Consider the following 14,913-nt stretch of genomic DNA (forward strand, 5'->3'; position numbering starts at 1 on the left):
TATGAGAGATCAACCCGAGTAATAGGTGGGGCTGTAAACAGGAACCATAAGTAACAAAAAAAATAGTACATACTTAAGTTTAGATAATTGGTCACAACGTTTTGGGTCAACCCAACTTGGCCCGTTACCCAACCCGTCAGACTCATTTGAAGTTGTAATTTGTGATGACATGTCCTAAACTTACTCTTCCTTCAACCAAATCCTGTGTGCCAATGTTAACTACGGTGCAGCCTATAGCTTTTGCAGAATTGAGGCAAAGAGTGTGATTCTCGTTTCTTTCCCATGGATTAAGAACCTTTTTAGTGTTAATAGCATGTTCATCTATCGTACCAGGGACAGCCACGTTAATCAACTTACTACAAAACAGTACATACAAAAATTAGTTAACATAAATATCTTTAAATAAATGAAAAGTACATCAAGTTATTAATACCATAAAAGAGCTCCATCTTTAACAAGATCAAATAAAGCATTGGTAGCAGGGTCTAAAGGAAGAAATTGCTTCAAAAATTTATCTTCTCCAAGATAGTTGTTAATATGAGAAACATATGAAGCGTTTTTCTGTTTCGTTAATGCTGTGGCGAAGGAGAGTTGTCCCCGATTTCACAAACCATGAAGTCATTCTGAAGGTTTTTGAAGTTCCCATTTTCGCACTTTCTTGAGATAACTTTAAGGTCCCTGATTTCACAAACGATGAAGTCATTGGTAACAGCGAAAGTAGATAACCTTTCCATTAACGCCACCACTCCCACCTTTTTATGAACCCAACTGTTCCAGCAATAACCACCCTTCCTAGTTAGATTAGCCCTTGATCCCTTAACTACACGAAAAGTAACTGTATCAAAATCTATTTATAAAGATAGACCAAACATAGTCTAGTATTTAGATTTTAGGCTACAAAGATAACTTTAATGTATGCTATACAAAATTTAACCCAAATAATCCTCAATTAAACCTAATATAAACAACAAATTCTTGATAAATCAACTTACTCACCACAAAATCTATCACAACAGTGAACACCAACTTGATAAATAAAGAAATTGAACAATGGTTTTGTAAAATTAACAACCAACTTAACTGTCAGTAAGCAAATTAATAAATATAAATTGATTCGTTACCTAGCTGCTACTAAGAACGGTCGCTTCTGTGTCGGTGGCAGCTGCTGCTCATCTTCACTCTCACGACTAAATACACAAAGTAAAACCTAAATTTACATAGATGTAATTATATACATTTTAATTTAAAAATAAGACAACTGTGGGGTTTATGTTACTTTTCCTCCATGTTTTAGTGTAATAAATAACCCTAACTTGATCCAATAAACCCTAAAGAAAACGAATTAAATTCATTTCAAAATCAAAATCATGATTCAAGAACATCATACAGAGAGAAGATGTACCTAGTGTCATCGGAGGGAGGAGTCGCAGTTGATGATGAGGAAGAACAGGGAAGACGACCTGAAATAAAATAGAATAAACAAATGGTTACAGGCGCTGATAGCCAAAATCCGTTAGTCTCCATTGCCAAAGAGAGAATTAGAGTGTGGAATGATATCGATTAGCAAATACACATCATATGCTAGGGTAGATGTAGATACTTACGGTTTCTCGGTGGAGAAGATGGTTACGAGGGTTTGTGTTTTAGTCTCTGGGAAGAAGAAAGAATAGGAACAGATCTGGATAATAAAATCGGTGGAGAAGATGGTTGTGAGGGTTTGTGTTTTAGGGTTTGCCTGGGAAGAAGAAAGTACAGATCGATCTGGCGTATAATAAAAGTTTCTTGGGATGGGGATGCCATGGGGATGAGTAAAGGTATTCAAAAATTGAATCCAGATCTGGCCGCCCAAAACAAGTTTTCAACACTTTGTGCTTAAATGCTTGTACAATGGGCTTCAAATGGTTGTATAATGGCAAATGACCATTCTTGCCCTTCCTATATGCTTATTAAAGTAGTATATATATATATATATATATATATATATATACGGAGCCGCTAAAATAGAAACCACCTCCAGTTGTAAGAACCGCGAGAACCACTCTCAACCAATCAGGAAAAGGGGTAATTTGGTCATTTACTCTAAAATGTCTAATCTATTCTCTCTCTCTCTCTCTCTATTTAATGTGACTGACATTTCCCATTTACTCTATCCTCTCTCATCTCACATTTACTCTTTCCTCTCTCATCTCCATTCAAGATCTGGTTTAAATGTTTGTCTTTATAACTTGCTCATAACTCCCTTTCTTCACATGAAGAAACTCTCTCATCTTTTCTCTTTCTTCACATGAAGAAATAACCATTTTTTCATCTGATCTCAGTGACGATTGTTGTTTTCAGTACAAACAAGACATACCCACACCCCCTTTTTTCTCCGTTCTGTCGACAACCACCAGCAACAACCACCCCTCACCTCCCCTCTTCATATGTACGGCGCCGGTTATCCGGCAATACACCCCCCTTTGATGACGTTCCTAACAGTGGGTACCAAAAAGAGAGGCGGAGAGAGAGACCGAGCATAGAGAGAGTCGGAGAGCCGATGTCGCCGGCGACTTCACCGACGACCAATGTCGTTCACGGCGGCGGAGGCGGCAGGTTCTCGACAAAAGTCGGCTACAGGCGGGGGTTGCGGTGGTGGTGGGTTTTGATGGCGACGGCGGTGAGGGTTTGAGCAATGACGTGCCCTATGTTGGGGTTTTGTGTGCTTGTTGAGTCGCCGGTAACCCCCAAATCAAGACTCGATTATGCTTTTTTCTTCATGGGTATCTCAAAGAAATGGGTACTATTCTTGATCTTTGGGTCTCTTTTTGGAAGATTTGAAAAGTTTAGATTTTTTTTGAGCAAATGACGTGCCCTGTGTTTGGGTTTTTGCTTGTCATTTATTTTGAAAAGTTTAGATTTTTTTGTGAGGTTTTGTTGCATGAAGTGGTTTGATACTGTTATTGATCTTTGGGTCTCTTTTTTGGGAAGATTTGAACAGTGAAGTGAACTGTGCTGGTTCGTTGTCACAACAGTAATTTTGAATGTTTTGGATAGTGATTTTTGAATCACAACAGTGATTTTTGGATAGTGATTTTTGGTGATTTGTGAATTTTTTGAATGTTTGAACAGGTTACCTTTTGCTGGGTTTTATTTGAACAGATATCGAAATCAAGGCATGGTTACCTTTTTAATTATGTGGGTTTTGATATGGTCGATTTGGGCGGCGATCATGAAAAAAAAAACGTAAATTTAGATGACGATGGCGCGGCAAGGATGGCGAAGGGTAGGTTTTTTGAACCTGCAACCCCACTTTTGCAGCCTTTTTGATTATCGGATAATCTGAGCCAAACCCTTTTTTTTTGAGATACACTTTGTTTTGATGTTGTTGCCCCCCCCCCTAGTTGATGATGATAACAATATATCTGAGACACCTCCCGAGTTTGCGATTTCTGGGTGCGTTCGTTTTTGCATAAAAAATTTTTGTAAAAAAAATTAAACCGTAAACCTTTTAACGTAAACCGTAAACTTTTTAACGTAAAAACGTGAATCGTAAAAAGTTTTACCTAAAACGTAAACGTAAAACGTTTTACGTAAAACTTAAATCGTAAAATGTTTTACGTAAAACGTAAAACATAAAAAGTTTTAACGTAAAACGTAAAAAGTAAAAAGTTTTACGTAAAACGTAAAAAGTAAAAAGTTTTAACATAAAACGTAAAAAGTTTTACGTAAAACGTAAAAAGTTTTACGTAAAACGTAAAAAGTTTTACGTAAAACGTAAAAGATAAAAATTTTAACGTAAAACGTAAGAAGTTTAACGTAAAACTTAAAATGTAAAAAGTCTAAAAAGGTTAACGTAAAACGTAAAAAGTGTAAAAACGGCGCGTAAAACCAGGAATAAAAAACCGCACGTAAAAACACGGTCGCAAAAACAGCTTGAAAAAAACAGGGCGTAAAAAAACGGCGTGTAAAACGGGCCGTATAAAAGGCGCGTAAAACAGGACATAAAAAACGGGACGCTAAAACGGCGCGTTAAAACGGGACGTAAAAAATGGGGCGCAAAAACGGCTTGTAAAAAACGTGACGTAAAAAACGGCGCGGCAAAAAAAACGGCGCCTAAAACCGGGCCTAAAAAACGACACTTAAAAACTACGGTCGCAAAACGGTGTGAAAAAACGGAGCGTAAAACAGGTCGTAAAAAAACGCGCGTAAAAAAAGGGTGGTAAAAAAACGCGCGTAAAATTTTTTTATAAAAAAATCTGATTTCAAAATATTTGTTTAATAAAGAAATCTGATTTAGGAAAAAATAATTAATGTAATAGTTCAAAATTGTAATAAAAAACAATAAACTTAATAAGACAAAAAAACAAAATTACTTAAATACCATTTTAGATTAAAATATTAATAACATAATAAGACAAAAAGAATTTAGTATTACTTTTAACTACTTTTAATCTCATCCATCCATTTTAAGATCTAATGGTCAGAAAGTGGTTCTCGCGTTTCTTACAACTGGAGGTGGTTTTCATTTTAACGATCCCCTATATATATATGTATATATATATATAGGGGAGGGTTCATTTGAGAAGAATTTTTTATTGAGAAGAAAAAGAATAAAACGGTACAGTTGTAAAACATTAAATAGTTTTTTTCTCATCTCATTTATTATTATGTTTGACTAATTAATTAGTCATTAAGACTACAATCCTCCACACTAAATATTTTTGCCTACACACATCAAAAGTTATCCTACACATTTCGAAATTTATCCTACACATATTGAAATTTATCCTACACAACTCGTAATTTATCCTACACGCCTCGTATTTATCCTACACTATAAATGAATTTTTATTTTTATTTTTTGTAAAAAATATATATCTTAAAAATAAGTTACAAATTTAATATAGTTAGTTATTAAAGATGAAACTACCAATTAATGATGTATGTAAATTTACTAATATACCCTTATAGTTACATTAAGTACAAATATTAAATGAAGTCTAATGAAGCATTCCTATTGGTTGAAGTTTCTTCTTTTTTCTTCTTACAAAAAATTTCTTCTCATTTGAACCCTCCCCTATATATATATATATATATAGTCGAGGTTCAATGAGAAGAAAAAATTTGTAAGAATAAAAAGAATAAGTTTTAAACCAATAGAAATGCTTCATTTTAGTTTATTTAATATGTGTATTTAATGTTATTAATAAGGGCATATAGGTAAATTTCTAATTGTAATTAATTAGCTAACTTATTAAACTTGTAACTCCCATTTTAAATATACCCTTTCAAGATAAAACAATTTAGGGTGAAGGAAAATTTTCGACATGTGTAGGATAAATTTTAGTATGTGTAGGATAAATTCTTAAATGTGTATGATAAATTTAAATATCCGTAGGGTAAATTTTGTTAAGTGTAAGATATATGTAGGATAAATTTTGAAATGTGTATGATAAAATGTTTTTTGTTTTATTGATGAGAGATAACATAATTAATAGGAGAAGTTATAAACTATTTAATGTTTTACCATTATGCCCTTTCTTCTTTTTCTTCTCATATTAAATTTCTTCTCAAATGAACATTCCCCTATATATATATATATATATATATAGGGAAAAGATAAATTGAAAACCCACTCCAATTGACTAAACCCTGAAAACCCAATAACAACCATTGATTAAACAAGATGAATGGTTGTGATCCATTTGCAGTAAAAGTAATCACACTTTTACTAAAATAATAACTATAAGTACAGAAAAGGGTATTTTCGGTATGAGGACAAAATTTAATTCTTTTGAAAAAGTGTAATTAATGATGACTATCCTTGTTATCAGTTCCCTATACTCTAATAAAGTCAACAAGATCTCAGAGATCATACTCGCACTCTTTTCCAAATTATCATATTGTTACTCTCTTCTAAAAAACACCATACCCCCTCTCTCTCTCTCTCTCAAAAATTAAAAGACTCATATCTCTAACATCCTCTCCAAGAACAACAAAAAGTTACACCAAGTGAGGAAATCTACCGTAATAAAATATATAAACTGAAGAAAAGCTTCTAGTTCTTCCACTTAATCGGCTTGTTACACTAAAAGGTAAGTGTCTCTTCCATTTACGAATATACTCATGTACTTGTTACACTGTTAGTGTTTGTTTCTTAAAAACCCATGAAAAAAAAAGTTTGATTTCTGTAGTGGCGTTTCTTTATGTGTTTGTTTCTTTAAAAACCATGAAAAAAATGTTAGATTTGGGTAGAAAAAAAAGTGTTTTGTGAAATTTTTATGGCTTTTGTTTAGCATTAATTGAGGGTTTTGTTATAACACGGATTAATATCAAAAAAGGGTTTTCAAATCTAGCTTATAAGTGCAAAAGGGTCGTTTTGATGATTTGAAAAAGGGATTTTATCATACTACTAAAAATGGGGTTTCTATGGATTGTTTGGTTGTTGTTGTTAAAGTTCAACACATGTTTTTTTAAGTGTTACAAAAAAGCTCAAGTGAATTGAGTTTTTTTTTTTTTTTTTTTTTTTTTTTTTTTTTAGGATTATGATTATAGATGGTGATTTGGGTATTAATTATTGCTGTTCGTTCTATTGGTTTTATACGGTTTTATTCAGTTGATTGGAATTTTTTCCTTTAATCAGTTAAGTTAGGGTTTTTACTTTCTTTCGAATAATCTCAAAATAGTTAGTTTTGAATAATGTGAACAAGTTCTTGGAAACAGTATCGGATTCTCTTGCATTCAGTATCAATGACAAGAAATCTTTTGACCCTCTTTGTTCCTCTTTACTTTCTTTTGAATAATCTCACTTCTTAATTGCTTGGATACAACAGTTTTTTAGGTGAATACATGATAAAAAATTGTTCTATTGGGAAGAAAAGATTACATTTATGTTGACAATTAATTTAAAATTGTTCTATTGGGAAGAAAAGATCACATTTATGTTGACAATTAAGTTAGAACCCCTTTTTCACAAACAGAAGCGGGTTTCTAAAAAAATAGAAAATAAAATAAAAAAGAAACTAATTGGTATGTAACATTAAATTGTTAGATGGTTTGTTACATTTATGTTTGACAATTTATTTTGTAACAGTGTTGGAAGGCAGTGAATCGGACACACCAGCAAAGGATTTGAAAGAAAAGAAAAAAATATTTTTGTAACTTAAGTATTTTGTTTTTTAGGGAATAAGTGTGTTGTATGCGTTGTTAGGTTATATAATAATGTTGCACCTTAACATTTGTGGGAGCAAAATTTTGTAACTTAAGTATTTTATTCATAAAGTTGTTTTACGATACTTTTTTTTTTAATTTATCGGTGTTTAGGCCACCGGTGTTGTATATAACAAATAAATGTAAAAGCATTAGGTGAAAAACTGGATATACACGTTGAATAAGGTTACATTATGTTACTTTATATGTACCATCTTATTAAGGTTACATTCTACAAATGAGCAATAAATATTACATTATATGTAACATTTTACAAAAAAAAAAAAAATGTAACCAATAAGGAAAAATGTTACTTTATATGTATCATCTTATTAAGGTTACATTCTATAAAATGAGCAATAAGTATTACATTATATGTAACATTTTACAAAAAAAAAAAGTACAAAAAATAACGTTACATTTTCTGTTTAATTTCAAAAAATGTAAACACCCAGTATACAAGAAAAAATGCTTGTTTTTTACCATTTAATGCATGTTATATGTTACACATTTTTAGAATGAAATAGTTGCATGTTATATGTTACATATTTTTAAGAGAATAAAAGAGTTGCATGTTATATGTTACACATTTTTTAGAATGAAATGAAATAGTTGTTTGTTATATGTTACATATTTTTAAGAGAATAAAAAAGTTGCATGTTATATGTTCAACAAAAAAAAACTGTGCAAAAAAGATTAGTAGATATGGCTAGATATATTAACTTAATATAAAAAAACACTTAAACATAGAGAACAAAATAATTAAAACATGGTATGGCTAGCCTAAAAAACACATAATAAAAGAACACACAACACTATTGTCGTACATGTGCCAAAATACAAAATACATACGTATAAATAGATGTATGAAATTGCAATACATGTTGTTTTAGATAAGATAAGCTTGTTTTAATGGAGCATGGGATAAGTATGTTATTATAACCTTATAAAGAAGCAACAAACTTATGCATATCAAGGTTGTACAATTGGCTTTGGGAGATTTTCAAAAAAAAATTTGGAATTTTCCTTTTTAACCCTAAGGTTTTAATCTTTCACAATTTAAGTTTAAAGTTTTAATCTTTGTTTCATTTTTAACCTTAAAGTTTTAATCTTTGACAATTTAAGTTTACAGTTTTAATCTTTGTTAATTTAACCCCTTTGATTAATTTTATTTTTCACTTCTAATTCAAAAGTTTTCATCTTATACAATTTAACCCCTTTGATTAATTTGATTTTTCACTTCTAATTCAAAAGTTTCCATCTTTTGCGATTTAACCACTTTGATTTCTTTTACTTATTTGTTGTAATCTTGCCTTTGAGAGTTTTCCAAAGAAAAAATGGTTATGCATATGGTTGTCGTAACCTTGGCTTTGAGGGTTTTTTTAAAAAAAAATGATTTTTTAACTTTTCACTCAAATGTATTTCATATGGTTATGCATATGATTGTCGTAACCTTCGCTTTGAGGGTTTTTTAAAAAAATGATGTTTTTACTTTTCACTCAAATGTATTTCATAAATTACCTTTAACGCAAAACTATTTGTTTTTTACTTTTAACATAAAACTTTTTATCTTTTGCAATCTATCCTCACAACTTTTTTTACTTTCAACTTTGGTCCTTTATAATTTTTATTTTCCGCAAATTTTTTCGCTTTATGCTTCGTTCAAAAATTTTGTGACTAAACACATCGAAACGTGCGTCTTTGGTTTAACGTTTTTTTGTTTCGTTCTAAATTTTGCGAGTTAACACGACGCAACGTACATGTGTGGGTGAACGTTTTTACATCGTCTATTTTTTCCCGTTTGAAAGGTTCAACATAACATGCGCGTCCTAAATCGACTTAGTTATAACTAAAGAATCCCCGCCGCATTGCGGCGGGTCGTAATTCTAGTTGGTATTTAAAAAGAAACGTTGGAATCTCTCACTTACAATGATGCCTTTGCTTTGGGTGAATTATTTTTCTATATACTAATTTTCTTAATTAATATACAACGTTGTCATGAAAAAAAAAAGATATTCAAGCAACCAACAACAAAAGCACATGATCAAACACACATAGAGCAAAAATGTACAAAAATCTCAGTGAAAAAAAAAATGTAACATGGATACAACAAAAATGTACAAAAATCTGAGGCAAAAATAAAATGTAACATGGTAAAAACAAAACCAAAAAATCCATAACATATAAAATTCTCAGATTCAACACATCAAAAGTCTACATAAATCTCAGATTCAACACATGAATTAGAAGATAAAGATATAAAGAGAGAGAGAGAGAGAGGGAAAAGTCATAAATAACACATTTTTACACATTTCATACCTTAAATGCCTGATTCAACTAAAAACACTTACAAAAAATGTGTAATTTTAGATAAAAAAAAAAGCATAAAGAGAATTTAAAAAAAGTAACAAGATTCATATCTGATTCATCGTCATCTTCGTATCTCATTCATCATCATCATCTTCATATTCATATTCATATTCATGTGAGATTTTCTTCAAGCTGCTGAATCTGGATCTTGTGAAGAGAGAAAGAGAGAGAGAGAGAGAGAGAGAGAGAGAGAGAGAGAGAAAGACATCGTGGATCTGGATCTTCAACTCTAATTCTTTGTTGCAGAAATTATTTTCCAAAAAAAATGTGGAAGGTGTGTTGAAGAAGAGAGATCTGGTTAATAGAGAAAGAAAGAATGGTGTATTGAAGAAGAAATATATTCAAATAAAAGCTTGGATCATATGTTTAAAGAAATAAGGACAAAATGCATTAAATGGATATGGATAGATGCAAAAGAGACTTTTGCAGTAAGCCAATGGTTCCAAACGCAAAAATAAGAGAGAGAAAGTGAATTGAAAGTGATGTCTGCCATGTCTTGTCTAATACACTTCACACTTCTCTCCTAACAAAAAGTATGTCAGCCAGGGAAATTACATATATGCCCTCAACACCCTTTTCAATACTTGAGACGTGGCACACTGGTGTCCATCTAATGGGTTTTCAGAGTTTAGTCAACTGGAGTGGGTTTTCTCCTTATAATTAGCCTATATATATATATATATATATATATATATATACATACATATATATATATATAGGGTAGGGTTCCAGCGTGAACAACCTCTCAAGAGTGAACTGCGTGAACAAATATGGACCTTTGATTTCCTTTTTAGTTGTTAAGGGTAGGATTGTAATTATATAAAAAATTAGATTTAAATCATTATTTTAATAATTGAATTAAGTTACATCTTTCCTAATTTAAATTCATTATCCACATTATGTTTATTTATTAATAAGATAATTATCAAAACAAACAACAAATCACCATATTTCAATTTTAATTTTTATTTCAGATTTCATCACCAGAATACAAATTTTGATTTTTAAGATCCATGTAACCTTCATATTTCAACGGTATACACATGTGTACTTGGATATAAATAGAAGATTACACATGTGTACTCAGCATCGTATATATGTGTACATTAATTCACAGGTGTACATCAACATGTAATACAAAAAAAAAAAAATTCTGAGATATCACAAAAACAGATGATATACACATGTGTACATCGCATTAAAAAAGAGGGCAAAATCAGAATACACATGTGTACATCGCATTTAAACAAATAATTATTTTAATAATTGAATTAAGTTACATCTTTCCTAATCCTTGATTTGATTTGTGAGAGATTTATGCAATCAATTTAAGAAGATAATAGATTACTTGATTTATGAGAGATTTATGCAATCAATTTAAGATTGAAATTACACATATACCCTTTTTGTATTTAATTAAATGGAAAAAATTAACCAAATAATTACCATCATGCCACTCACTTTAATCTCAAGATCATAAAAATCAAGGGCCCAGATAAGTTCACGGAGTTCACTCTTAAGATTTTGTTCACGTTTGAACCTAATCCTATATATATATATATATAGAGTTGGGTTCAATGCAGAACTCATATTTTATACAGAACTCTTAAGAACTCTCTACAGCCCTTGATCTATTAATCAATGATTAAAAATAAATCAGTGTATAATTGTAATTAAAAGGAAATTAAAGAGGTAATTTTAAATGATGCAAGGGTATAATAGTAAGGGTATAATAGTAACAGAACATTCTTTGAATTTGGTAAAAACAACATATATCCCGATTTTTCCTCTCAATACTATATCCAAACTTTGTATATCTACGTACTACTTTTCCTCCTCAATCCTATACAAAAACTTTATATAGCACTATTATTTGTTTTTTATGAATATTATATTAACACAAATTAAAATATGTAACATCAGTTTCACATTTGTGGACTTACATATATGAACAGAGCCGGCCCGTAAGCTTATCAATCTAGGCTAAGGCCTAGGGCCACCAAAAAACAAGGGCCTCTAATTTTATTTCCTTTCATATATTAGACTTGTTTTTTGTCATTTAAACAACGTTTCTAGGCCCAAGATTTAGGATTTGCATAGGAGTCTTCATTGTCCACTCACACAACACATCAACCCTCGTTACTTGCGGCGTCTTTTGAGTAACAAATGTGAAACTGATTGCGGATTGAGCGAAATTTAGGGCCAAGATTAGGAAAAATCATTGCTATGATTATTCAATGTCTCAAATCTCAATCTCAATTCCTTTGTACCAATTCAATAGGGCCCTGACTTTGTAGTTCGCTTAGGGTCTCCAAAAACGTTGGAACGGCTCTGTATATGAAACTCTACAAATTATAAGCTACATATATGTAAATGTTTAAATGTATCTAAAATTTTGAATTAACATATATCTAAATAAGACAAATACATGTATGTATGTAAATAAAATAATTGCATATGTGTAACTGTTATATACATAAATTAAATAGAAGACTTGTACATATGTCTATAACTATATATGTTTAAAAGAGAAGGGCATTACATATAAGTAATTGAATTATATATCATAAGTTACATATGTGTAAAACAAAAATTACATACATGTAAAATAGTCAACTATGTATATGTAAATAATAATAAATCAATCAAGCGTATGCAGATCCGAATCAATAAAACAAACATTCTGTACATTTCGTTTAAATAAATATCCTTTTTTTTAATTTTGAACATTACAATTCATTTTTGAAAAATGGAAATGAAATGAAAATTAATCCGTACACTTGCATTTTGGATCCATAGAGAAAGAATTTAGTTACCTTCTGTAATCTTTGTTTTAGTTGGATCATAGTGAATCAATAGGTAAGTTCATAAACTCCATTATCCATTTTTTTTATAAATCGTAATTAATTGGTGAGGAGAGCAAAATATGGAGAAAAATTAGGAAATGGCTTTTTGAATTTTCCCAATTTACTTTAATGCCCCTCGTAAATAAATAATGAAAAAATAACATGAAATGAGTGGAAGTAAAGAGTTCTACAGGTTCTATAATATTTTTTGGTTCTAAAATGATCTTGATCCTATATATATATATATATATATATATATATATATATATATATATATATATATATATATATATATATATATATATATATATATATATATATATATATATATATATATATATATATATATATATATATATATATAGGGTTGAGTTCATTTCAGAACTCTAAATAACTACAGAACTCCTAATAAACAATCATTTTATATATAAGTTTTTGTATTTATGATCTTTTTATCGTCTATTATATGTATTTCTTTGATTACATTCATGTTAAAAGTAGTTTACATATGTTTAATTGGCAAAATTATATATATGTGTCATAACTAATTACATATGTGTAAAAAAAACTAGTTTACATATGTGTAATTATAAAGTTACATATAAAAATTGATAAAATTACTCTTAAGATGTATGTAATCGTAAAAATACACATAATAAATGATAAAAATATCCTAAACATAAAAATATATAAATAAAAAGATTGTTTATTAGGAGTTTTGTGAGTTCTGTAAATATTTATGGTTCTGAAATGGTCCTGGCCCTATATATATATATATATATATATAGTGGAGGGTTCAAGTGAGAAGAATTTTTTGTAAGAAGAAAAAAAAAGAAGTTTCAACCAATAAGAATGTTTTATTTTACTTCATTTAATATTTGCATTTATTGTTAATATAAGGGTATATTGGTAAACTTACATAAATCATTAATTTGTATTTTTCCCCTTTAATAACTAACTAAGTTAAATTTGTAACTCCTTTTCAAAATATATATACTTTTTCCAAGTAAAAAAAAAACAACTTAATTTAAAGTGTAGAGTAAATTACTAGTTGTGTAGGATAAATTACGAGTTGTGTAGGATATATTTCGAGGTGTGTAGAATAAATTTTGACTGTATAGGATAAAATTCTATAATGTGTAGGGTATATGTAGGAAAATTTTGATACGTGTAGGTTTTGTAGATTATATGTAGGATAATTAATAATTAGTTGACTAATTAATTAAAGAGGGAAAATTATGATATGTGTATTAAATGAAATAGTATTTCAGTAATATGACTTTTTTTATTTTTCTTTTCACATTAAATTTCTTCTCAAATGAACCTTACAGTGGCAGAACTAGAACATCAACTTAGGGGTATCCAAAAAAAAAAAAATTTATCGTGCAATCATACAATATTAAAAAAACGACAATAAATAAATAAAGTAAAACAATTACGTAATAGATTTGTCCTCTTCTTTTTTTCATAGCTTGAAATCGTTCTATCACATCCTCTTCTTTTACTTCACGTAAAAAATCCTTTTCGACCGCACAAATCATAACATTGTTAAAAAATTCTTGGCCCATTCGATTGCGTAAATCCGTCTTGACAAGCTTCAATTTCGAAAAACATCTTTCAACGGTTGCGGTTTCTCTTTGTTCGTTCACGTCTATTCGATATCCAACAGTGATTAAACATGCCGATCAATTGCCCAAATCAATAATCATTCAATTTTGGGCTATTATTTACTTATTTGGGCTCAGCAAATGTGTTATTATTTACTTATTTGGGCTTACCTAATGTATTATTATTTACTTATTTGGGCTTACCAACATCTTATTATTTTGTAAAAAAAAAAATTTGAGGGGCGTCCTCGTACTTGTTCAGGGGTGTCCTATGTATAAAAATCGAAAAAAAAAATTAACACTACTAGTAAAAACTTGAGTTGTAGCCTGGGCTACGCCCCACATAACTAAAGGTCCGCCCCTGGAACCTTCCCCTATATATATATATATATATATATATATATATATATATAGGGGAAGGTTCATTTGAGAAGAAAATTTAATTGAGAAGAAAAAGAACAAAGGGTAATTTTGTAAAACATTAAATAGTTTTTTCACTTATCTCATTTATTATCATTTTTGACTAATTAATTAGTCATAAAGACTATTATCCTCCACACTAACATTTTTTTTTTGCCTACACACATCAAAAGTTATCCTACATATTTCGAAATTCATCCTACACGTTGAAATTTATCATACACAACTCGTAATTTATCCTACACAACTCGTAATTTATCCTACACTTTAAATTATTTATTTTATTTTCTTGAAAAAAATATATATTTTGAAGATAAGTTACAAATTTTTTAATGTAGTTAGCTATTAAAGGGGAAGACTACAAATTAATGACCTATGTTGATTTACCAATTTACCCTTATAGTAACATAAAATACTTGTATTAAATAAAGTAAAATAAAGCATTCTTATTGGATGAAATTTCTTCTTTTTTCTTCTTACAA

The sequence above is a fragment of the Helianthus annuus genome, chromosome 16 (assembly GCF_002127325.2).
Source record: "Helianthus annuus cultivar XRQ/B chromosome 16, HanXRQr2.0-SUNRISE, whole genome shotgun sequence".
Taxonomy (NCBI): domain Eukaryota; kingdom Viridiplantae; phylum Streptophyta; class Magnoliopsida; order Asterales; family Asteraceae; genus Helianthus; species Helianthus annuus.